This window comes from Pleuronectes platessa, chromosome 3 (assembly GCF_947347685.1).
Source record: "Pleuronectes platessa chromosome 3, fPlePla1.1, whole genome shotgun sequence".
Taxonomy (NCBI): Eukaryota; Metazoa; Chordata; class Actinopteri; order Pleuronectiformes; family Pleuronectidae; genus Pleuronectes; species Pleuronectes platessa.
In genome coordinates this window covers 8,154,378-8,179,240 of record NC_070628.1, presented here as the reverse complement: position 1 = coordinate 8,179,240, position 24,863 = coordinate 8,154,378, and the positions used below count along the sequence as shown (strand labels likewise).

General features: G+C 45.8%; 1 pseudogene; it reads right to left on the bottom strand.

Moving 5' to 3' along the window:
- Positions 1 to 10: 10 nt before the first annotated feature.
- LOC128436833 (LIM and calponin homology domains-containing protein 1-like) lies at positions 11 to 23,555 on the bottom strand (annotated as a pseudogene).
- Positions 23,556 to 24,863: the final 1,308 nt, after the last annotated feature.

Genomic DNA, 24,863 nt, shown 5'->3' with positions numbered 1-24,863 from the left:
CCTTCCCATTTAAAATATTTTATTGATAAACATACACTTGCTATAAAAGACGATGAACTCTATCCCTCTGAGAGATGACGACACGTGTCATGTGTCCGGTACAGAGGCAACAACACAGAGCGGAGACTCTGGGGGCGACAACACTTGTGAACGAGGCAAACGAGGAGAGATTTTCAGGACCCGGTGAACTGATATAATATCTGGGAAGCAGCAAATAACTATGTCATTGGTTTAGCTCATGGGAAAGAGAGAGGGAGAGAGCAGGAGGTTATTCGGACTGGCTGATCCATTTTTTTTTTTTGCTGGTATGGAACTGTGCTTTAAGTCAAATCACATATTGCATACATATACATGCACACACACACACTGATAACACACACACACGTAATGCAGAGACCCAGAGGTCCGCGTGAGTGTGAAATCCCCCTGAAACACAAAGTACAACGGCCCTCGCATTCTTCACATAAGGCACTGATTCAGGACGCAGTCAGTCTATGAGAATAAACAACGGCTAAAACATCTTAAAGGGAAAATACTTAAAATCCAAAGAACAAGAAATATTATTACTGTAAATTATGCTGTGTCATTCCTGTAACATTAATCGTAAAGAACAAAACAAACACAACCCTGTGCAAGTCAGCCAGAGTCGCAAAAACTTAGAAAATATCATGATGTACAACATACAAGAGGAGAGTCAAAGTTCAACTGTTGAGACGACAACAACCTACGTCAAACTCACACTTCGGAGCAACACTCACAATAACTTATATATGTTCTTCTTTCATGCAAAAAAAAAAACGGAAACACAAAAGCCAAGATGGATGTGTGATGAGTAAGGCATTAAAATGGTCAAGCTACTTCAGGTGATCCAACCCGAACACACGAGTCACATGATCGGAGCGTTAGCAGGGGACAGTAGCTCAGGAAACTGTGCTAAGAGACAGTAGCGTTTAGTTTGTAGTGACACATGTTCAGCTTATGACGAAACAGATTCTTATTATAGTGTCTTGACTGTGCAAAGGCCTAAACACACTGGAGTCTGATTTATTATGTCCATGCTACACCGAATAACAAGAAGTTGTCTACATGTGAACAGTTAGAAGCACAGACGGTTCCTAGCGTGCGTGAGATGTTCCTTCATTTAGTCCACGTGTCAGTTCTGCTCTCAGAAAAACATCCATTAAGCTGTTTGTGCATAAAAAGGGATGATTCCAAAGTTCCAAAGAGATTCCAAGCTTGTTCCAGTGATCCAGAGTTTCCTTTCTCCGTCCAATCACAGACTGCGAAGGAGACGGCGGGGTTCCAGTTTCAATGCAGCTCATCATAGTGTAGTGGGCTGTCCTCTGCCTGCACACACACACACACACACATGCACAAACACACATTTGTTATAAATCTGTTTTTGAGATATTGATTTGACCCAAACTAAAAATATGTCCTCTCGGTAATCAGAGAGTGTCAAAGAGGTTTTGCATTGTTCTGAACTCTATTTTAAAATATTATAATATATAAAATAATATACAAGGCTGCAAATCTCTACAAATAAGGATTTCAAGTCAGAGCACATAGAAAGAAAGCTCATTCCCATTCCTCAGGCATTTTAATTTGAAAGTATAAAAACACACCAGAAAGTTACGCATGCCTTCCTGAAAAAACGTTATTAAAATTTGTGTATAGACCATGTGCAGTTTCTATGATAAAAACAAGTCCTATATAAGAGAGAATAAAAATAAAATGATATGTGTGTGCCCCTGTGTGTCATGTTTCCTCACCCCGAGTTGCCATGTAGCACTCGTAGCAGCTCAGCTGGCCGTTTCGAATCCTCACGTCCGTCCCTGCAGAGGCGTCGCCCAGCTGCCCATCACACACTCCACACTGAGGAGAAACACACAGCATCATTTAAAAGAACTGTCTTAAACAAACCTTCATGTGGATAAATATGGTCATATAAGCACAGAAGATGAGGAGTATCGAAAATTATATGAATCTTGTAAACGGAAATTTACAAATAAGTTACACAGAGGGGAAAACGGTTCTCCTATATGAAACAGAATAAGGTATGAAGTTTTCTAATTAGTGTGAATGTGTGTATGAGATTAACACCATACCTTAAAACACTGTATGTGGAAAAACAGTCCCAGTGTATCGATGATCATGGCAGCTCCTTTTCCCAGAGGCTGAGAACAACCACAGCAAAGCCTCTTCCCACTTACACACCTACACACACACACACAGCAGTGTAAGAAAGGAATTGAGATATGAGTTCATATTCACATCATTTAAGACTCAAAGTCATTCGCCCAAACTTTTATTTGATTTGCGATTCCATATGTGTTCATGTGTTATTACCGGCTGGGGGAAGGTGGCTGGGCTGGTGATGAAGATGAAGATAAAGAGGAGGAAGACTGCTGCTGTTTGCCTGTGACAACGTCATGTGATCCCGACCTGTGTTCAAACAACAAGAACCATGATGGAGACACTACTCACATATTCACAACATCTGTAACACGATTAAGAAAAATACCAGGAAGCCAAACACATAAAAAACAACTTCTCCCACGTATTAATACACAGAAGGCATCTTGTCGTACCTTTTGACAGCATGTGCCTGGTTGAGCTGGAGGTTGCGGTCTAAGGAGGTCGTCTTCCACAGCTCCTGTTTCTTTGAGGGTTCAGCGTCACACACAGGATCTACAAAAAAGCATCACGAAATAAAACTCCATCAGTGAAACTCTGAGGAATACTGTACGTGGAGCTGTGAACCCAAAAGTTCCTGTGTGAATCTCACCCTGGAAAAAATGCAGCTTTGACGTGTGCTGATCCTCGCTCCCCGTGGAGACTCTTTGGCCGTTCTGCAGCAGGGGGACATGGCCGTTCTCCGTCTTGTTGTGTTGCGGTGCTGACGGAGTCGCCTCTGTCTTGACGAGCTGCTGGTTCAACGAGCCGCTGGGTTTGAGGGGCGTGACAGTCTCCTCCAGAATCCGTCTCTCCTGCGGGGAAGGTAAACACACAAAGAGGAAGATATAAGACACACAAAGCCATGAAGTATTGTACTTTCCTTGTGGTGTGTCAGTCTTTGTGTTTGCACCTCCTCATTGTGTTTTCGCTCCTCCTCCTCCACCTCTATCTGGGCTTTCTCCCACTCCTTCTTCAGCTTCTCCTGTTCTCTCTGGTATTGCTCCTGCAGAGACACGATCTACATGTTAAGTATATGCAAAAAAACACACAAACAACTAACTCATGTAGATATACAGTTTATACATCAACATCCAGAAGAGGCCGTGTCCTCTGTTTTGTAAACATTCACGGAGCCATGCATCTCCACACAATTCCACCAGTGTACCTGTAGGAGGCGCTCCTGCTCCTGCTGCCACATTTCCAGGCGGTTACGCTCCTCATTGGGGTCCCAGACCCAGTGATTAACACGTTTAGCCAAGTTCAACATGGGGGTCTCAATCTACCCAGACCCGACACACAAGGAAATACACACACATACACACAGACACACACATACGCACACACACACACACACATACAGGAAATGTGTACAGACCGAAAGGAAAGAAAGAGAGGAAAGGTAAGAGGACAAGTCTGACTACAGTGACTACAGGAGACAAAGGGTCAGGACAGGGTCAAATTTAAGAATGAGGGAGAAACAGAAAAACAAACAAGCTGGAACAAGCCAGAGGTACTCACAGTGACACTGCTCTCCTCCAGTCCCTCTGTGGAGAGACACACAAAGTAAAACATGAACGACTGAAACACAGGAAACAGTGCTGACACGTGCAGGGGAAAGTTCTGCTGTAAACTAAACTTCTCTGAGATTTGAAAGTATAAGTTATAGTTGAATAGAGAGGTTATCTGGGTGAAGCAGTTTTACCTGTGACGGTGGGAGAGTATTCTTGTTTGCTGCTGGCTGATGAAGCTGGCGGCTCCTTCTTTTCCTTCACCGGTGATGCAAACAAACCAGTAGTTCCATTAACCTGAAAGTGGAACATTAAACCAAATGAATGCCTGGTAACTTCATGTTCATCCTGTTTCTATTTGTGTATTTTCTAAAACATCAATTGTACCATTACCCTGCTTTTGGACATTGTAGGTTTTTAAAAAACCGAGCATTTTTCATTCTGTCCTGTGTTTTTTTCTTCACCCTTCAGGCAGTTCATGTAAATGCAGTATTAAAATCAGCCTGAGGAGACTTGCTTTACATAGAACATCCATCACAGTGAACGACTGAAGTGTTTCGGGTTCAGGCTCAGGTCAAATCCATGGTGTGTCGTAATTTCAACACAATTTAAGTTATTTTTAAGTTACCAGATGCACTGCAGCCTTCTTTTGTATTTATTACTTTTGCCAAGGAGCTTGTGTTGTGACCCCGGTCCATGGTTTGCATGTTTTTTGTATTACACAAAAACTACTGAGACAAGGCAAAATTGAGACAAGGACCAAGAAAGAATCCCGTTGTGAGATAGATTTTTTTTGTTAGTTTTGTTTTACAGATTTCCCTGAGAACAATTCATGGATCTTGATCTTGAGCAACTAAACTCACTATATCCCTTTAACAATGTCCATGTTGGTGCAAGTTTTTCCTGCAGGGTTTAAATTTCCTCTCTCAGCTCTCGGGTGTCAGAGGTTTCAGGAAACACTTGAGTGCTCCACGATGGAAATGTCATGAAAACAATTCCCACTCCTATGTGTACTTTTCCATACAGACAGTAAACACACTATGATGGATCATCTTTCTTAAACTAGACTGAACCATCTGCAGTTTGTGGGTTAAACCACAAGACGTTACCTGTTTTATTTCCTGTCCATTACTCTGCTCTGGGTCGAGCGGCTCCACCAGCGTCTGCGTCAGCTCTGTGACAATCGTTGTTGTGATGACGCAGTTTCGGCCTCCGATCAGGGAGCTGATGGCCGAGCCTGAAGATGCAGTGGACTTCTCTGTCTGCGGAGGAGGTGAGGAAGATGGTGGTGGCTGTTCTGTTGTCTCCTGGTTTTTCACTAGCGTCTCCTCAGCGGGGAAATCTTTCTCCGTCTGTTTGGAGCTGACGTCTTCAATCTCCTGTGGCGAGTGCTGAGGGGGGGCGGGCGTGGCAGGAGTGGGTGAATCCTCTGTGGCCTCTCCTTTCACACGCACTGACACATCCATCTGATGGGGACAAAGACACACAGGTCAGGACTGCGAGGACAGTTTGATCATGGACACTTCACTGATCCAACAAAGAGTGATAACCACAGCTCCAGTTCGGGTTCTGTGTCTCGAGTCAAGCAGCCGGTCTTTATTTCCCCTGGCTCAGTTAGTGCAGGTTACTATTATAGCTTAGAGAGAAAACTGCAACCAGCATCATCACAGGCCAAATGCACAGAAGGGATTAATGGAACACTGCAGTAGAGTAAATCAAAATGAAATAAAACCATAAAAAAGCCAACACGGTCTGAGGTAAGAGGAGCAAACAGGAGACAATGATCTGGGAACTAATGGGCAAATATATGAGTCAACATAGTTATGAGCTGTACGGACACATTATTCAACAAACCTTCCAACCAGAGAAACAAAAATGGCCATCTAGGTCACTGGGAACAAGGTTGAGGGCATGAGAAGAAATGATGAAGTGTCAGATGATGCTGACTGGTAACGACTGACATGGCGTCCTCACCTTGACTGGTTTGTGTCCAGACGGCGTGCTCCTGGGCTGGCAGTAGGGCTTGGCTACCAGGAGGGGCAGCGGCCTGGAGGGAACAGATGGCGGGGAGGGGAGTGTGTGTGCCGGCTGTTTGGTGTCAGGCTGCGCTTGAGTGATTTGAGGCGGCGTGTGCTTGATCTGAGGATTCTCTTCTCCTGTAATCTGCTGCGTCTGATGTGCGGTGGGAGACTCTGCTGGTTTGGACTGAGGTTTGTTCAGTTCTAACAACTCTGGTGGTTTATTTTCTGAATTTGTGACGGTGGTGGGGGGGCTGGTTGGTGTCGGGGAGCTGGTGGGGACAGACACTGATGTCTCTTGTGGAGAAGTTGTATCTGTCTCTTTCTCTTCAGGTCTCATTTCCCTTGGTTGTGTTACAACAGCAGGTTCTGGTTTGTGCAGAGGTTCTGACGTCTCAGAGTCTTCAGCAGCTGAGGAGGTTTTGTGCTCTTCCTCCACCTGACCGGCGTCCGATGGGGGTTTCGAGGTGGATCTGGGCAGTTTCAGGCTGTCCAGTGTGGCGTCGCTGATGGTGAAGCGGAGGGCGTAGCGCTGGAGAACCACGGCCGCCTCCTCTGGAGACGCTGCGTTCCTGTAGGCCTCACACAACTCCAGCTCCCTGCGCTCCCTGGAGAGGAGGAGAAGCCACAGACACGTTAAGAACTCTTCCTTCTGTTGTGTTTCAGGCATTTTAGGATATAGATTAAAAAAAAGTATCATCATCTTACTTGTCCTCCACGATCTCTTTGTACGTCTTGATGCTTTTCCTCTTGTGGCCGTCACCTCTGTGCTCCTTCATGCTCTTCTCCATCCTCTTCCTCTCTTCCTCCTTCTTGATCAGCTCCTGTGACGTGCTGCGACGGCGAGTCTTCCAGCGAGCCAGGTCCTGGTTCGGCATGACAAACAAATACAGGATATACGTCTCTGCACAAGATTTATTCCCCTCTACTATTTGAATGGATGCAGCTATCTTTAGTCATAACTTTCTTACGTTATGCCAGTGGTCCTCCTCCTCCTGAAAGCTGGTGAGCTGCTCCTGCATGCGCTCGTGTCGGGACTGGCTCAGCGGTGGTAAATCTCCCACCTCCTCCTCGTTGAGCATGTCACCCAGACTCACACTCCTACACGGGAAAGAAACAGACACGATAATCTCATGTGAATCAATGCAGCACTTGAACCAACATGATGAATATTCACATGAGCATAATCCAATCCATATAAATAAAACACAATCAATGATTAATAAAAGAAAACAGCCGAGGAAAAGAAAATCTGACATAGACACAGAATCAGATGTGGTCATGTGGTCATTAAAACCTTTATGAACACACAGCACAACGTACACGACTGATAACAGTCCACCAAACATAAAAACAACTGTATTGTTCTTTATGTTCTGTTCTGTAAGAGCTGGACTGATATTAGCTGACACACATTAATGAAAATATGTGTCAGTGATCAATAAACTCATCGCAAAGCAATTAAACAAGCAACAAAGCAAATTAATAAACCACGAGTGATAAACAAAAACAATCCAACATCATTGTAGTTTAAATTAGGACATAATATTTTAAATAAACAAGCAAAATAAATTCAGAACACAATTCAGTGGTGGAAAGGAGCCGAGTACTTTTACTGTATGTGTGCAGGATATATCTCACAGCCCGTTTGGACGATATCATATACAGAGTATATTGTGTGTATACATTTGTTTTATTACTATTTTCACCTAACATCTGAGTAAGTCTTCCACCACTGAGAGAATTACATTCGAAATGCAACTGAAAAGCAAAATATGTTAGTATAAATCTGGATGTAACTAATACCTGATACACTTATTGTGTTTTATAGAAATATTATTTTTGGAGTGTACTCTTTGAAAATCCAGCGTGCACAGCGTGAGTGTGTTGTGGTCATGCAGAGGCTGGTCCAGGTTCAGGCCGAGAGACTTACTCTGTGTCCTCAGACATAAAAGCAACTCGCCGGCTCACCCTAAAACAATAACAGAATCAAAATGAATGAGAGGAGAGAGCGGGGGGGGGGGGGGGGGGGGGGGTCGCGAGGTGTTATGTGCAAGTGCTACAGTCACATCTCAAAGGAAGAACACTTTATCATTACAGAAAAATCACTTGTGAATATCAACTTCTTGTTCATATCTGGACATGGAAGTGAAGACAAAGCTCAGACGGGCATCTCACATGATGGGAGGCAGATCATCGTCCTCCAGCCAGAGCGGTTTCTTTCGCGGTGTCTCATTCACATCCCTTTTTCTCTCCTCCACCCTTCTCTCAGGTTTTGTCTCCAGACTCTGCTTTTCCAACACGGCCTCCACTTTACTGATCAGTGCAGCAGCAGCAGCAGCAGGACTGGGTGGAGGGGTGAGTGATGGAGAAGAGAGGGGCTCAGTCAAATCTGTGACTCTCATGTCTCCCCGTGGCTTTCCAGCCTCCTCCTTCTCCTTCATCAGTGTTGTACACTTGTGGCCGGTCGGGGGGGCAGGGGGTGGTGCCTGAGGTACTGCTGCTACGATAACGCTGCTGCTAAAATCCAGTAACAAGGCCAAGATTACCAAGAGACACGGCTTGAAGGGTAAATCAATAACGAATCACAGATGAAAGAAGAGTGGCGCTTTCTTCAACTATGTTTTATGACAAATAATTAATGATAAGACCCCAGTTTGGACTGTTTTTAATAAATCTATAAATGTGATTATTATTGCTTAACACTGAAAACAGATAATTGTTGAGCCAATTTAAAAAAAACAAAAAAAACAAATGAATAACATTTAGTCAAATCGAATTTAAGAAGTTATTAACTAATTAATCAATTAATTTGCTAAAAGTTTACTTTACAGATCCACAATTTCCTAGGGAGTTTCCTGTATTGTAAGCTGATATCTTAATCAGTACTTATTCTAGAAAAATATTAGAGATGGTATTTAATTGTTTCCCTTTAACTGTTTATGTACATAGCAGCTCAACTGGATATTAAAAATGTGATTAAATATGTTTTTCGGGCAACTTTAAATAGACTCCAGTCATAAATATATAATAAGTAATAATAATTTCAAATAAATGTCCCTGTAATAAGAATCATTTAATGTGATTATTTTCACAGAAGTTATGAGGTAATTATTATGTCATTACAGAACTGGTTCAGGTCATTTGTTGAGAGAAGAGAGTTTTCTTTCCTCAGTGATTCAGATATGATTTACACTTAAAACACAAACAACAGTCGATCGTTCCAAACTCAAGTTCAAGTCCAAACCGAGCACAAGCTGAGCCAAGCCACGTGAGAAGCAGAGCTTTGACCGTGACAACAAATGAAATCCACCAGTCCTTTGAATCACAGACAATACAAATCCAACCACATCACACACATGCAGCTGCAGGCGCTCACACATGCTGGAACCAGAACAACTACACCATCAAGTCAGAATCTACCCACTCCTCCACTGGGACGTGTTAATGTCAGTAGCACAGACCAGAAATCTCACAAACATGGTTAAACCTTTATCTCTCCCAGGGAAATAGGTTTGTGTTAATTTCTGCAGTGGCTGCAGCCTCTTCATCACTCAGACGCAGTAAATACCTTTCACTAGTCATCCTCTCAGCGTGCTTGGGTCTGCTGTGTAGCGGCTTCATGGCCGACACAGGGCTGACCTTATATTTGACTGATCCAGGAACGGGGAGGAACTGGTTTCTGAACTGGTTAGTCCTGGGTGCAGTTGGTTTTTGGTAAGATCCCGTCCTCCGTGCCATCATGTCGTCCTTCTCCAGGTCGGGCAAGGGCTCGTTTTCATCGTACTCATCCTCATCCTCATCTTCATCGTACTCCTGTTCCTTGTGAGGCGTCCTTCTCACCGCCATCACCTCAGGCTGTGGTTTAGGTGTTTCCATGTGAACTCTTTGCTGGCTTTGTTGTTGTTGTTGTTGTTGTTGCTCCACTCTGCGAGAGAAACTCTTAAGATTGAAATAACTAAACATCAAGTTGGAGAATCTCTTTTGAGGATGCAAACCACACCGAGCTGGTTAGTTCCCTCTGCACACTGTTAGACACAGTCCCACACAAATCTCAGCCCACCTGACGCCCACTTTCTTGTTTCTCTCCACCTGCACCTCCTTCTTGTTACGCGGAGCCGCATCGGGAGTGTCCCCCCCCGGTGTGCAGCGCTTGGAGCTGGGCAGAGGCAGGAAGCGGTTGTAAGTCGCTGTGGCCGTGCTTTGTTTATGGAAAACTCCGGCCCTCCTTGCCATCATGTCGTCTTTCTGAAGATCTGGGATCCTCTCCTCCTCTTCCTCATCCTCCTCCTCCTCCTCCTCCTCCTGTGCTCTCCTTTCGTACTGAGCCAGACGAGCGTCCAGCTCAGCGGGAGTCGCGGCAAACTCAGGGGTCCAGGGTGGAGGACCGGCAGAAGGAGGTGTGGTCTGACTGAGGTCGGCTCCATCAACCTGGCTGTGAGAGCATCACATAAACTTCTAATGCAGCAAGAGAGATGGATAACCTAAGCTCACACTCACAATCACAGCCTTCAAATCAAAGCACGTTCATGCAGAAGAGCAAAATCGTGTTCAGAACCAAAACTGAACTTTCAATGAGATGTGAAAACCCTGAAGAACTTCCAGTAAAGGACAAAAACAAAAACATGCAAAAATAATGCAAATGTCCCACAAACACAGTCTGTGATGAGATGTTGAGCCACATCAGACACTTTGACCATCAGAGTCTTGTGACAACCTCCATCCACAAAGTGCAGTGATGTCTCACCATTGAATTACTTAAAATTACCCCCAAAACCCGATAGAAGGGTTCAAAGATTCACTGTTTTGTATCTCACATAAACAAGCAACGTGTGCGGTGAAAGGCAACACGTCATGCTCCGGAAACTAGTGTGGAAATACAGTATATTGTGTATGAACAATTTTCATATGTCACATTTTGAGGTAAAGTTTGTGCACAAAAGCAGATCTAATAAACTAAGATATTTTAGGAACATTTAAATATAAAAATTACAGAACTTCTCAATACTGTCCCTCTATTCCAGGATTTGTCACTTTATTTAAGTGCTGTTTAATGCCTCTCTATTTTTGAATTCGTTTTATATATTCTGCATTTTTTTTTTACTCCTTAACGATGATGATACTGGCCTGTAAACCCCTGTGTTGGTCCAGATGTACAGTTTACAACAGCAATGTACACATGCATTAGTCTGCGTGTGTGTGTGTGTGTGTGTGTGTGTGTGTGTGTGTGTGTGTGTGTGTGTGTGTGTGTGAGTGAGTGTGTATCTTTGTTTCTTATCAAAACTACAAGCAAATCAGTTGAGCGGTTCAGAGGTTCATCCAAACGACCTAATTTACTCATTCAAATATGCTTGTTTTCTATGACATTTCTCAAAATGCCATTGTTAAGCATTGCATTTAAACCGATTAAATAGCAATGCAGCAGAAAACAACCTCTTTCTTCCCTCAATGCAGTCCATGAAAGTGCACGTGAGCCGGGACTCAAGCCTCTAGGACCTAAGTGGCCTCGTCCGTACCTGCGTCCCCGCTCTGACAGCTGGGAGCCCAGGCCAATGGTGGGCATGGCCACAGTGGCCTTGGACAGGAGCCGTCTTAGCAACTCCGTCTCCTCCCCCTCATTTGATGCGACTGTGTCTATTGGCTGCTCGATCTCAGTCACGCCCCCAAAGGTCACAACTTTGCCGTGACCTCGTCCAGCCTTTGCTGATCCGCTGAGAGGAGTCCCATAACTTTTCTCCAGACAAGCCTGACACACAGGTGCCGCGCTGGCATCACTGTAGATGTAACAACCTCACAGATGAAGACACACACAAGTACGCACACACACACACACACACAGACACACAACGACAGCCAGGAAAAGAGCAGGGGGGGGGGGAGAAATCATGAACAACAGGAGACAAAGGATGAGACTGTGAAGACAAAGGAAGGATGAGGTGGAAATGATGAATCAGGCAGGAAGTGTGGATGGACAGAAAAGGGTAATAACATTGGGATGTGAACTTAAATCACTTCACTAACGTGCACTCTCCCGTGTACTATCTACTCTAGGTGGCCACATTCTCCCGTTAGCTGCTGCTGCTCCTCTGGGAACACAAACACCTCTTTATCCTGTCTGATGACATCAGCACGGAGAGAAATACAAAGACGTAGCAGTGCCCACAGCCAACAGTCGCCTCTTTTCTTTCTCAGGGACACACACAGACACACACACACACACCGTCTCATACACACAAGCCAATTCCTTCTCTGTTTCAATGGCCGTCAAAGAAGACTGAAGAGGCCTGACGTCCACAATAATGAGGAGAATAAACAAGCAGATGAGGACATGGGGAGACGAGGAGAACAGGGAGACTCATTCTGGGCACATGGAAAACACAACAGGTTACAAGAGATTTGAGAATTAAGAGAGATGAAAGGGAATAAACTATTTCTGATTTTGTTTCTAACAATAAGAGACTGTAAGAAGAGGGAACTATAAAGAGACAGGTCCTAAAATCTGGCTCAAGTTAGCTATATTTATGTTGAAGGCTCCTCGTGAGACCTTCCCCTGCCTCGGTCTGCAGAGACATTCAAAAAGCATAATTCAAATTGTTTCTGCAGGTTTCTAGAAGTTAGATTGAAACTTTAAGACTTTTTTAAGACCATAATAAATGCAAATCAATGTAGACTGCGACAGATATGAAGGAATATCACAGTCCTACTTACACTCAACATAAATGGAGATAATTAAAGTGGCACCATAGAGATTCACCCTTGAATAGCCCGTATCTCGTGAACTACAGGCAGAGAAAGTAGATATCAGTCAGGCTCTAACAGACACACACACACACACACATACACACAACACACAACACTTGACATACAGCAGCATGTCAGTGCTTTGTACTGAGTGTGGGCTGAGTGTGTGTTGGGCACCTGGGTTCAGTCATCTTGAGTTTCTGCCACTTCTTCATGTCTGCCTGGCTCATAGAGGCAGAAACAAAGCTCATTGGTCCATCCCTCTGAGGGAGGGTCCGACTCTGAGCCCGCCTGCGAGCCAGGTCGTCCTTCTGCTTGTTAGGCATCGCTTTAACCCTCCCCTCCTCCTCTTCCTCATCCTCCTCTTCCTCAGGGCGAGGGGCAGAGTTTAGGAAGGGGTTGTCTTTGCGTGTAATGATGTCAGGAAGCGCTTCCTTCTCACTGTCCAATCACACACGGCCAGAGCAGTGGCATCACACAGCACGAGTTACAGGTCAAAGTGGAGCACACACATCAAACCACAAGTGGCCACAACACCCAAAGGAAAGAAAAGAACAGGAAATGGAAAAATAATATTTAGAAGTGAGTGAGAGGAAATGGAAGAAAAAAGGCAAATTCAAACATGGGCACACAGCCAACCTGATCTCTCTCTCCTGCAGTGTTTGCTGGGAGGCCCGTCGAATCCCCTCCCAGCGCTCCCGGTCTTTGTTGCTACATACAGGCGGGACAAACTGGTGCACCCTGGGAGCGACAGTGCCGCGATGAACTCGTCGGGACGCCAGGTCATCTTTCCGAACATCTGGAACTTTCTGCGCCTCGGCCTCCTCCTCCGCATCCGAGGAGGAATCCCAGGCAGATTTCTGAGAGGTCAAAAAGTCGTTATCCCGGCGAAGGATGATGCTCGGGGACGGTGGCCTCGCTTCCTCTTCCTCCACCGTGCTGGAGTTTGGGGCGGGATGACGTAGCATGGTCATTTCAGAGGCGATTCAAAATCCAGCCTTCCACACGGCGAGCAAAGGTAGTGACGTGCAAAAGTTCAGACTCAACGCGTGCCCACACAAAATGCTGATTAGTTTGTGGTAATATGTGGATTGACACTCCAACCCCACAGCACTCGCTCAATCAGGGAGCAGCTCCCATCCACTGAAACCTCAAATCCACCCCCCCCCCCCCCCCCCACGGGCCTCTGATCTCTCTCATGACACCAGTAACGAGCAAGCGGTTAGTTTCCAGTCGATCCACAAATCAGTACGCGATCAAACAGAACTCGTTAGGAAACCAGACACAGCAGCAGTGTCGGATCAAACCACAGACAGATTCGCCTTCACAACTTCTTGTTAGTGAACATGAGTGACATCACTGAGCCACAACGACAGCAGCAGATCCGGGGTCCGTGCTCTCTGACCTGCTGTAGCGAACAGCAGCCGGCAGAACTTTAATCCCCATCTTCTCCAGCTTCTGCAGCCTCCTCTGCTCCAGCACCTCCTGCGCCACCGTCTCCTCTTCCTGTTTTAGTTTCTCCCCATTGTTCTCGACGGCCCAAGTCACGGTCTTGGCCGTTTTGAGGTGCAGTCCAGTTCTTTTGCCGGACTGCTCCGGAGTGGCTTGCAAGTGACTGGAGGACAGTGTGTGACGGCAGGGAAGGATTAGGTGAAGGGAAAGATAATGGAGGTGCGTGTGGTCTGTGTGTTTTCGGCTCAGTTTAACATATCTACTTTTTCTTTTTACTTAGAATTATCGATTCTATTACTGTGTCCGTTGTTTACCTCCGCTGCTCTCCGTCCTCAGTGTGGGGTTTTCGCCGCGGAGCCGGGATGTAGGAGCTGGCGTTGGTTCGGTTGGGAAGGAACTGGTTGAAAGGGATGGAGCTCCTTGACTCCCCGCTGGCCGTCCGCCTGGCCAACATGTCGTCCTTCCGCACATCTGGCCTCCTGCCGTCGGCCTCTGAATCGCTGCCTCGCCCTGGGCATCAATGAGAGATGAAGCGTAAAGTTATAAAAGAGCGAGTGCAGTTAGAACATATGTCAGGAACTGGTAATTGCATAATCACCTCTGTAAACACGAGACAGTTATATGTGGTTCTATATCAAAAACAGTTTCATCTCTTTCCCAAATTTGATTTGTTCCCGAAACTCAATTTCTTCGGTGAGGAAAATGTCAACACAAATCTAAATCACCATTATGCAAATGGTCAGAAAGACAGAGAACAATCTTTTCTTTTCCACTTAATCAAAACATTCTTCAAACTATACTACAGCTTGGAGTATATCCCCTGTCCATCTTTCTTATTGGGTAATAAATAACATGACACTGTCTCTGTGAACTCCAGGACATGAAGGGATTCAGTCCAATCCAAGTGTTTTTCTTGTCACTCTGCTGGACACACACAATATACTGTCAACAAAAACGACACAAACAGGATGCGCTTGTTATCCCCCTCAAACACACTCACTCACACACACACACACACACACACACACACACACAGAGACTGACATATGACAGACAGGATGTTGACCTCAGTCTGCGTTTCCCAGGTCCAAATCTGTGGTGATTGCTACTTAGACCAACAGCTGCTTCATCTGGGGTACACACACACACACACACACACACACACACGCACACACACACACACACGCACACACACACACACACACACGCACACGCACACACACACACACACACGCACGCTCAGCTGTTGTCCATAGCCAGCCTGACTCCCCATACCACACCAAGGTTAAATTTCAACATGTTAGAGAACAGTAGTCAGACTATTTATGGATGAGTGGCTTTGTGTTTTTGCTTTTGGGAAACATTTTGGAACCATTACACGTCTTTGCTGCCAGTGTGAGAGTTATATAAGGAGATCGAAACCACTCTCATGCTTGTGTGGGACGGAGTTGCTGAGTTTGGCTTTGAATGCAGGAGGGAAAGGTTTGCCTGGTGTTCTCCAAAGGCCCAAAACATTTAATTGTTCCCTATTTTAGAGACGTTTATCAGAACCAACCATCAGTGCTGGCTCGATTCACCACATCAGGGGAAGGACTGTGCTGTGAGCGGGAGCCGAAGGAGTCCAGACTGTCCAACACAAGAGAGAAGAGATCAGAACACACATCACAGTTTCACACAGTAGCTAGTGTATTGACACATGGGGCATTTCCAGTGAACTGCTCATGGCAAATCTTAGAAACAAGAAGCGTGTGTGACGTGTGTGTGTGTGTGTGTGTGTGTGTGTGTGAGTGTGTGTATGCGCTGACAGATGTCTCTCACCTGTCGAGGGAGTTGTCGCGGGTGTGTCGTGGTGGAGAGAGAGACTCGCTCCTCTCAGAGTCCCAGCAGTCGTAGCCACTGTCTCTAACACTGCGCTTCTGTGGACTGTCGCCTCCTTCCTCAGTCTCCTACAAACACACACAGACACAACAAGAGACCCCCCCCCCCGGCTCGCTTTACGTTGTTCCGCCATCATCAACGACCATAGAACACATTTTAAACAGTTTAAATAACGCTCACACGCGTTTAAAAGCTAGTCTCAGTCAGAAGGTAGTAAATGGCATGAAAACGTGGTCTATGTGTGAATTTGAGGATGTAGTTGAGAACCATACTACACCACTTATCACATTGATGACATGTCATTGGGTCGTATTTGCGTCATTTAGTTGAACCTTTATCTGTTTGTTTCTCTCCAATTGAAGCTCTTCTCATTCACATGTTTTCACTGTTCACACATTGCCTGAGAGTTAACGCATATGTCTCTCGTATGGAATCTCTGGGTTGTGCTGTCTGCTGTATATTGTTCTTGAGTTATAAATGGATATATAGCACTTTTCCAGTCTTATTGACTTATTGAATGGTTCAGCTTTGCCCAAAATGCCAACTGGAGGTGCTGGGGATCGAACCACTGACCTGGCTAGTGGGCAACCCACTCTACCTTTTGAGCTTTCTAAGTTCTACGTGTTTAATAAGCTTGTGATGGTAACATTATCATTTCTCTGCCTGAACCAGGAGTAGCTGTGGTGTTACAAAAATAAAAATGTGTTTTTCTCCTCTCTCCTGCATCCAAACAAAGACAGGAAATGAACAAATCCTCCCCCGCACCTCCTCCATGCTCTTATCAGTCATTCTGTCAGCCTCCCTCCTCCTCCTCCTCCCTACACTCACCATCTTCATTTGGGAAAGAAGCCCTTCAAACTCCTTGAGGTTGAGAGTAGGCCCACTGTAGGAGGCACAGCCGCTGGCAGCCTTCCCCAGCCAGAACACTGTGTTCAGCACCTGCGAGGCAGAGATGTAGAGTTGGTGCATTATATAAATGCTACACACACGAGAATTGAAGGTAATGTAGAAGAGAATACAGCAAGAACTCACATTTTTTAGTTTACGGTTGCAGTCGGAGTCCCTGGTGAGAGAAAAGTGTGTTACTGCTGTGTGTTACTACACTAAAACAGACATGTACAGCAACAGAAACCCACAAAAACACTTCTCTATTTACTTGAGGTTCGCCCGCATGGACGTGTCCTGCAAGTCCCCGGGGTCAAACAGCTGGGAGCCCCTCAGGCCCAGCTCCTCACAGCCCCGCAGGAAGACTGACAGGTTGTCCTAGAGGAAACCACAGGGGACGACAGACGGAGTCAGACTTTATCACGGTGACGAACACTGAGCTGTACTCGGCTGAACGTGACACTGGGCCGGGTGTCCTCTTACCAGGCCGGCGATGGGGGTGGGCAGTCTGTTGATCTTCTTGACCAGCCCTGGTCTGATTGCACTCAGCAGCCTGTGTGGGGGGGAGGAGGGGAGAGGCAGAGATTTACTGAGTCCCGGGGGGGGGGGGGGGGGAGTTCACGTATGTTGTTGCTATACTTCAGACATCAAAAAGGGAAATGGAGTGATGTCACAGGCTTACTCGCATAACAGGATGCCGTTCTCCAGCGCGCTGCGGAAGACCTTGTCTCCAAAGCTCTTCCCTGTGACAGCCTTTGGAAGGGGGACAGGAAGAGACAGGTGTTAAAGAGGGGGGCCAGGATCCTGGGCTGCCGTCAACAATTATTTAGAATATTGATTGATTACTGGAGACCATCTTTTGTTTTTTTTCACCATTCATTAAGCAGAGTGAATGGTGTCACATGGTCCCACCGCGTTCCTGACAGAGGAACCTGCTGCTTCATGGTTCACCCTTCCCCCAGCATTGAGCTTCAGTAGAAAACCAAATCAGTGTGATGCAAGGCCACTGACACAGCTCCGTGTCCTCATTCCCTTTTCCCTAGAAGCGCCCACATGCAGGTCCCTGATTTAGAAGCATGCAGTCACAGCCTGAAAAAGCTGCAGTGATAACCTCAATCCTCACACTGGGACTCTGGTTTGTCGTCTGTTCTGTGCAGGCAGGAGCGTCAGGAAGCTAACACTGACACACTATAGTACCACAACACTCACACTCACTGCTTTCTGAAACTGTTGTGCAACCAGCAGCCGAAGATGAACGAGGGAAGAAGAGAGGTTTGACTGATGCTGACGTTGACATCTAATCCAGATTAGCACAGATTACGGTTAGCGCCGAAACTGTTAACTGCAGGCGCACAATCTGTCTCCATCTCTACTGCTCCCTCAGAAACACGCTTCTACAAACACACACACTCCAACGTCAGCCGGTGACCAAAGGATCACATACACTTAATAATCTGAAGGTTTAAACACATTTAAATCATTTAACCTTGAAAAATATTCTTCGTCCTTTCTGTTCACTGTAGATTATCTTAACTTTGTACCATATGTGTTAGAGGAAAATACACACACACATACACACATGTACACACACAGTGCATCTGCAGCTATGAAAATAGTCTATTGTTTTTCGTTATATAAATGATGACCAGATGTTTCCCATTGGCATCCCCTTCTTCTTCTTGTCTTTCATCATTCTACTATCTAACACACACACACACACACACACACACACACACACACACACACACACACACACACACACACACACACACACACACACACACACACACACACACACACACACACACACACACACACACACACACACACACGCAAGCTGGCACTGGTCGTGTTTATTAAGGTTTCGACTCCAGGCTTCTGAAACATTTACACCATGGTCATGCATTATTTACTCAGCAAGGGGAGCATGTACTGTACTGGGGAGGAGCAGGACTGCTCTGTTTTTGTTTTGTGCAAGTAGCGTGTCTGTGGAGGAGGAGGTCGGACAATCAGTGGGCGGAGGTGGCTGACCACTGTGTTTTGTGTTAAATGCTGCAACTGAAATGCAGCAATTAAGACAGTGACCGGTGTGAGTGTAAACCTGCAGTAAACCGAGGAGCAGGGACTGTCGCGCCATAAGCGTGCACTAAAAAATAAAAGAGGGACAGAGTGTGTGCATGTCCGTAAAATGAGCATTCACGTCTGCCGCAAAAAGTCCAGCCAAAGACCCAGGGGGCATTTCAGCACCCGCGATGGTAATTCGACCCTCTCTCACTCCTAGTGTGGATGAATGGCAGCAGCAGCAGCTACAGTTTAAACCCTGAGGAGGGAGCGTGTGTGGGTGGGGGGGAAGCAGAAGTAGGCCAAAGTGCCCTTTGCTCTTATTTTTTAACAACTGCAAAAAGATGGAAAGAATGAGAGGCTTGGAACGTGCAGAGGAAAAGACACTGATGGAGTGTATTGGTAACACTGGGGTTATTTCTGGTAGTAAGCACATAACACACTGAAAAGGACAAAACGCTAGGATTTTGCAGTCTCGGACAAAAGTGATGAGGAGTTCGTTTGGATGCATCATACTGCAAATTACTGAAATTGTTGTTTATCCTCAGTATGGGAGAGTCAGCTCTACTTTGGGCTCCTCGTGTATTTCCAATCCTTCTGAGTCACAGAGCAAAGCATCTGTTTCGCCAAAGTTTTGAGAAACCCAGGGGACACATTTTGAAGAAATTGTGAAATAGATTTTTTGCACATTTTATCCATTTAACGAGAAAACAACGTACAGATGAATTGATGAAAGGACTCAAACTGAGGCTGGAGCTCAAACCCTGCTGGGACCATCCTTCCTGTAATGCAGGTCTTGAATTGAAACGCATTATCCTGCAGTAAGAGATGGAGATAAGGAGAGAAGCACTTTGAGACTCACTTCAATGCCACTGAGAGAGTTTGCTGTTTTTTTAATTTGTGGTGTTGCCCGATGCATTAACCCTTGTTTTAAACTTATAATGTGCTGTAGTGTTTTCCATGCTTATACCATGTGGAGCTCTACGAGGAGGAAAAGACAACAAAGAGAAAGAAAGCAGAACAAGTGAGAGAGAAAGGCAGAGGGATGAAGCATAATCCAGATCCATTGTAGATTTTAGGATGAGTTTAATCTGGATCAGAGTAAATAACCAGAGTAAGTCATAACCAGACCCTGGTAGTTGATATCTGTCCAATACAAGGAAAGGATGCATTTTCAGCATATCTGTTATCTAATGTAATGATCTCTTCATCATCACTTCATGATATTTCTGTTATTTTTAGTTAAATACTTTACGATAGAATGTTATTTTCATACATTTACACAAACACTGCATATACCAATGTAGTCGCAGTACTTAGTCTTATTATTAGTCTTAGTATTCTTAACTAGGACTAAAACTATGAATGTTAGAGGAATTCAAATCTGTTCATCCATCCATTATCGACTCCACTTATCCTTTGTGGGTCGTGGGGGAGGGCTGAAGCCGGTCCCAGCTGAACAGAGGGCAAGAGGTGGGCTACATCCTGAAGCTAATTCTAACTGGGACTCTTCCGACTTTACAAAAACTTCAGACGTCACTGAGGCTTGACAGACATGTTGGAGTCTGTGTCAACATTATTTCACATTCTTCCATGAAGCTTTCGATGGTCCACGAATCCGAGCGCTCACACACTTTCTCTCACGTGCAGAACCAGCTGGCCGTCTGAGACCACTGGAGTTAATCTGCCCAGGACAGCTGTGACATCTGGCGAACACGCACACAAACACACACAGACACACACTCAAGCTCGGTCGCACAGGTTATTTATTCCCCGTGTGTCCGGCCCTAACCCTCGCCACCGTTCTGCTGCCTGTCGGTGACAGCAGGAGTTAACTGCCACTCCAGTCGACGTGTTTTTCTTCTGACCCTGAGAACTTTAACCGACTCAGTGTCACATCCAACAGGTTGAAAGCACCTCGGACGCAGCAGCTCGGACTGAGACGCTCTAATCCAGTTTCATCTATATATACAGACAGAAAGCTCTCGTCTGTGCCAGCCTCATTTCCTCCCCGGGTCATGTGGTGATGAAATATAGCCTACTTCTCTACTGCCCCCCCCCCCCCCCCCCTAGCGACAGTGACACCCGAGAGCCTGCCAATGTTATGTTCCTATGGTGACCGATGTCACCCAACTGGGGTGTGTCCGAGGAGTGTGTGAGAGGCAGAATGCATAGCTGATCGCCACGAGTGTTTGTGTGTGTGTGTGTGTGTGTGTGTGTGTGTACGCTTTGCATACCCTTACACACACACTGGGAATGGAGCATGGGGTGGCACAGTTAACCCTGAATCATGCCCACATGTGAGCACGTATAAATACACCACTAGAAATAGAGTCAGCCTGACCAGTACTGAAAATAACCAGAGCGTTAGGAAGGAAGACGACAAAACACGAGGAACACAGAGCAGAGGCGACGCCGGAGGAGAGATTAAGACTTAGAGGACGGCATTAACCTGCTCCACTGTTTGTGATCACTGTTTATGTAACACTGGTGCTTTTTAAGAGCTGCCCAAAATGCCTCCATCACATCGCGCATAAAAAAATATATTTTTTCTATAAAACCTAGTTCTAGAAATTAGTACATGAAGCATTAAGTACTCAGAAGGCACTTCTGGCAAGAATGAGTGCTATAATATGGGATATATATTTAAGTGTGTATTTACAGACGTCAGTTTTCATGATTGAAAATCAACAAATACTATATATTATATCACCTCAATATTAACAGCTATGTACCACTTCAGATTGTCCAAAACATTGCCTTGTTCTCTCATTCTCATATTCATACAGACGACATTGGTCTTCAAATATATAACAGGCTATCTACATTTAATTTTAAAATACAATATTATAAAGTCGGAGGGGAAAGCCACTGAAGTCAGCAAGCGTCGAAACTCTACCAATTCATACATATGGTAGACTGAAAAAAGATTTTTACATGCAATATCTATTGTACGCAATAACAAACAGATCTTCAGAAACCAATCTTCCACTATTTTGTATTTATTAGTTTTGTTTTTATTGCTTGTGTTTTTTGTCCGATTTTTTTAATAAGTTTGCACCGTTCGCCTTATTTTCATATACTGCTTTCTCTTGTACAATGACAGGATAGGCTTTCTATTCTGTTCTGTTGTGGTCAACTGTGATACTTAACTTCTGAAAAATTACGTTCAAAGACTATTGTTAGGTACCTTCAAAACATTCAGAGTCAGCCTATTTGTTCATTAATAAGATATTACGGCTTTAACAACTACAATAAATTGATTAGTCAAGTTGTCGGTAATCGGTTTTGATAATTAAATATGTGACAAACAATGTGTGACAAACGCTGAATGATAATAACAATACAAACTCGATTAAGCTCACATACATTCTAACTTAACTAATTTGACTCTCGATCCCTCCTGCCTGCAAACTTCAGGGAGACTCACTGCTACAGTCTAGTGAAGTTACATAACTTTAAGAGCTCGTCAGTGTTTTGCACTTTAATTTCAGTAAAGCCCTTTGTAGCACTAGGTTATTTTTGTATTTCTACTATACCTTCATGTTGCGGATCCTTTTTTCCCCCCCACTTACTCTCACATTGCCAGATGGGGCGTTATGCAACAATTTCAGGAGGACTGTCGGGCCTTGGCAGAGGTATTCCCTCTACTGACTGCAATTCTAGTTTCATAAATCTTCTGCTTCATGATAGCTTGGGAGGATAATGGTGGATTTAGTTTTACTTACACTTGATGTTTGTGTTAGTCCAAAGCACTAATGGTCCCAGAGCACTTTCTCTGTCATACATCACTATACGCTGTCAGTACAGCCGTCAGGGGGCAATGAGGGGTTCAGTATCTTGCTTAAGGACACATGCGGGAAGGGGAAGACAGGGGTCGAGACCTCTAGTGGACGACGCGCTCTACCTCCTGTGCCACAACCGCCCCCAAATACACAACCCAGCTTTGTTTCTGCTCAGGTTAAAGGTCAAACCACAGTCAAGCGGCTTGATACATGCATCTGCTGTGGTGATTTGTAAAAAAACAAACAATATCTATCCTCTTATGTAAAGCCAGTGATAAACTGATTAGAACCAAAGCTTGTATACAGTCATCTAAATTCCCTTCGATGTACTTCCACAACCTTAACTTCCCCAGTCTGATATCGTAGTTGGCAGGTAGTTGAGGCAAACTGGGCCATGATGGAGGAGAAACTAGGTCACGCTCACGCAGCTCCACGGGCAAATCGTGATTCACCACTCGGGCTTAAACACAGAGGCGTTCTCAGCCCCATGATGGTGGAGGGGCTCGATGGTGGAGGACCACCGCAATCCCATCCCATCCACGGTTGCTACAGTAACCTACAACATCCGAATCCCCTCGCGCACGAACACGAAGGGGGCGTTCCCTGCGTGGATCCGAAACAACCCGAAAATAAACGAAGACTTTGGTCACGTTTGTGGTAAAAGTCCCTCTCTGGGTTAGTGATGGTGGAAGAGTGGAAACTTTCCCACCAACACGCAGTTCCACCCTGAACAGGTGAGGGCTGCACCGGTGGAGCTGGGCCGGGGTGTGAAGTGTATTTATACCCCGGCCGGGTGTCAGTGTGTGGCGGTGTGACCCGCTCCTGTCCCCCGCGGTGTGGCCGGACCGGGCCTCGCTAACTTCACTCACCTCGATCCATTTCTGCGCCTCCTGACAGGCGGGCTCCGGTTCGGGAATGTTCGGCTCCTCCGGCTCGTCCCGCGTCGCAGGGCTCGGGACGTCTGCTGCTGCTGCTGCTGCTGCTGCTGCAGGGGGGGTCGCCATCTCTGAGCAGGACGGTGGTGGGAGCTCCCCTCGGATGTTTGGTGGTGGTGGTGGTGGTGTTGGTGGTGGTAGTCCCCCTCCCCCGGGCTCTGACGGTCCGTTATCCTCCTCCTCGCTTTCAACCCACAACAACCGCTCTCTCTCGTCGTCCGCGAGTCCCGCCGCTCCGACGCCAATGGGGGGGCGGACCCGGAGGCTGCAACACGAACCGGCCGCTAAATATATAACCCGAGTTGCTGCGCGTCCGCCGCCGAACTGCGTGAGAGTCTGACGCGTGAGTCTGCGGGTCCTCTCCTCATGCACACAGGCTGCCGGCTGCGCGTTTCAGGACACGTGAACGCGCAGGCAGGAATCCATGCGGGGGGGGGGAAGGTCGAGAGAGAGAGAGAGAGAGTTAGTGAATGAGAGAGAGAGGGAGAGAGAGAGAGAGAGAGAGCAAGAGAGAGAGAGGGAGTGGGGCAGAGAGAGAGAGTGATTGAGAGAGAGAGCTAGAGAGGGGGCAAGAGTTAGTGAATGAGAAAGAGAGAGAGAGAGAGAGAGAGAGAGAGAGAGAGAGAGATGAGTGATAGTTTGCCTGAGCCATGTTAAGTCTACTGGTTTTAAAAATAGTAATCAATAAACAATAGAAAGTACAGCTTCTATAAATATACAGACAGACAGACAGACACACACACACACACACACACACACACACACACACACACACACACACACACACACACACACAGGCGCACAGACAGATAGACAGATAGATATATAGGAAAGTGCTACATAAAATATCTTTATTATATAACAGGATAGACAGACAGACAGATCGATTACTGGTTCTCATCGTGTCTTTTTAAGAAGGAGTCAAAATGTGAGGAGCTTATCGGTTGCAAACTTGCTTTTGTATTAAATTTCTCCGATTTGTATGTGTCAAGCACTTAATTGTTTTTATCCAACATCTGAGTTCAAACCGATTATTTCCATCATGAATATGTCTGGCAGCAACAAATCTCCATCCAACCATTCATTCATTTTCTGCCACTTATTTGGTGTCAGGAACCCCCCCCCCCCCCCCCCCTCCTCCTCAGCAATATTTTCCAGCGCCTTCCCAGTGGGATCCTGAGGCCTAACCAGGCTGAGAATTAAAATCTCTCCAGCGTGTTCTGGGTCTACACCCTGGGGCCTCTTGCCAGTTGGATGTGCCCTGAAAACCCTCCGATGGAAGGCACTCGGGAGGCGTCCTCATCACAAGTGACTCCGCTTCGACATCCCTGCGGATTGTGGCCAATGTCTCAACCACTTATTAATTGCATCTCAAGGGAACAGGTCACTCTCTGGATGCTTTGGGAAATTCGGAAACTGCTC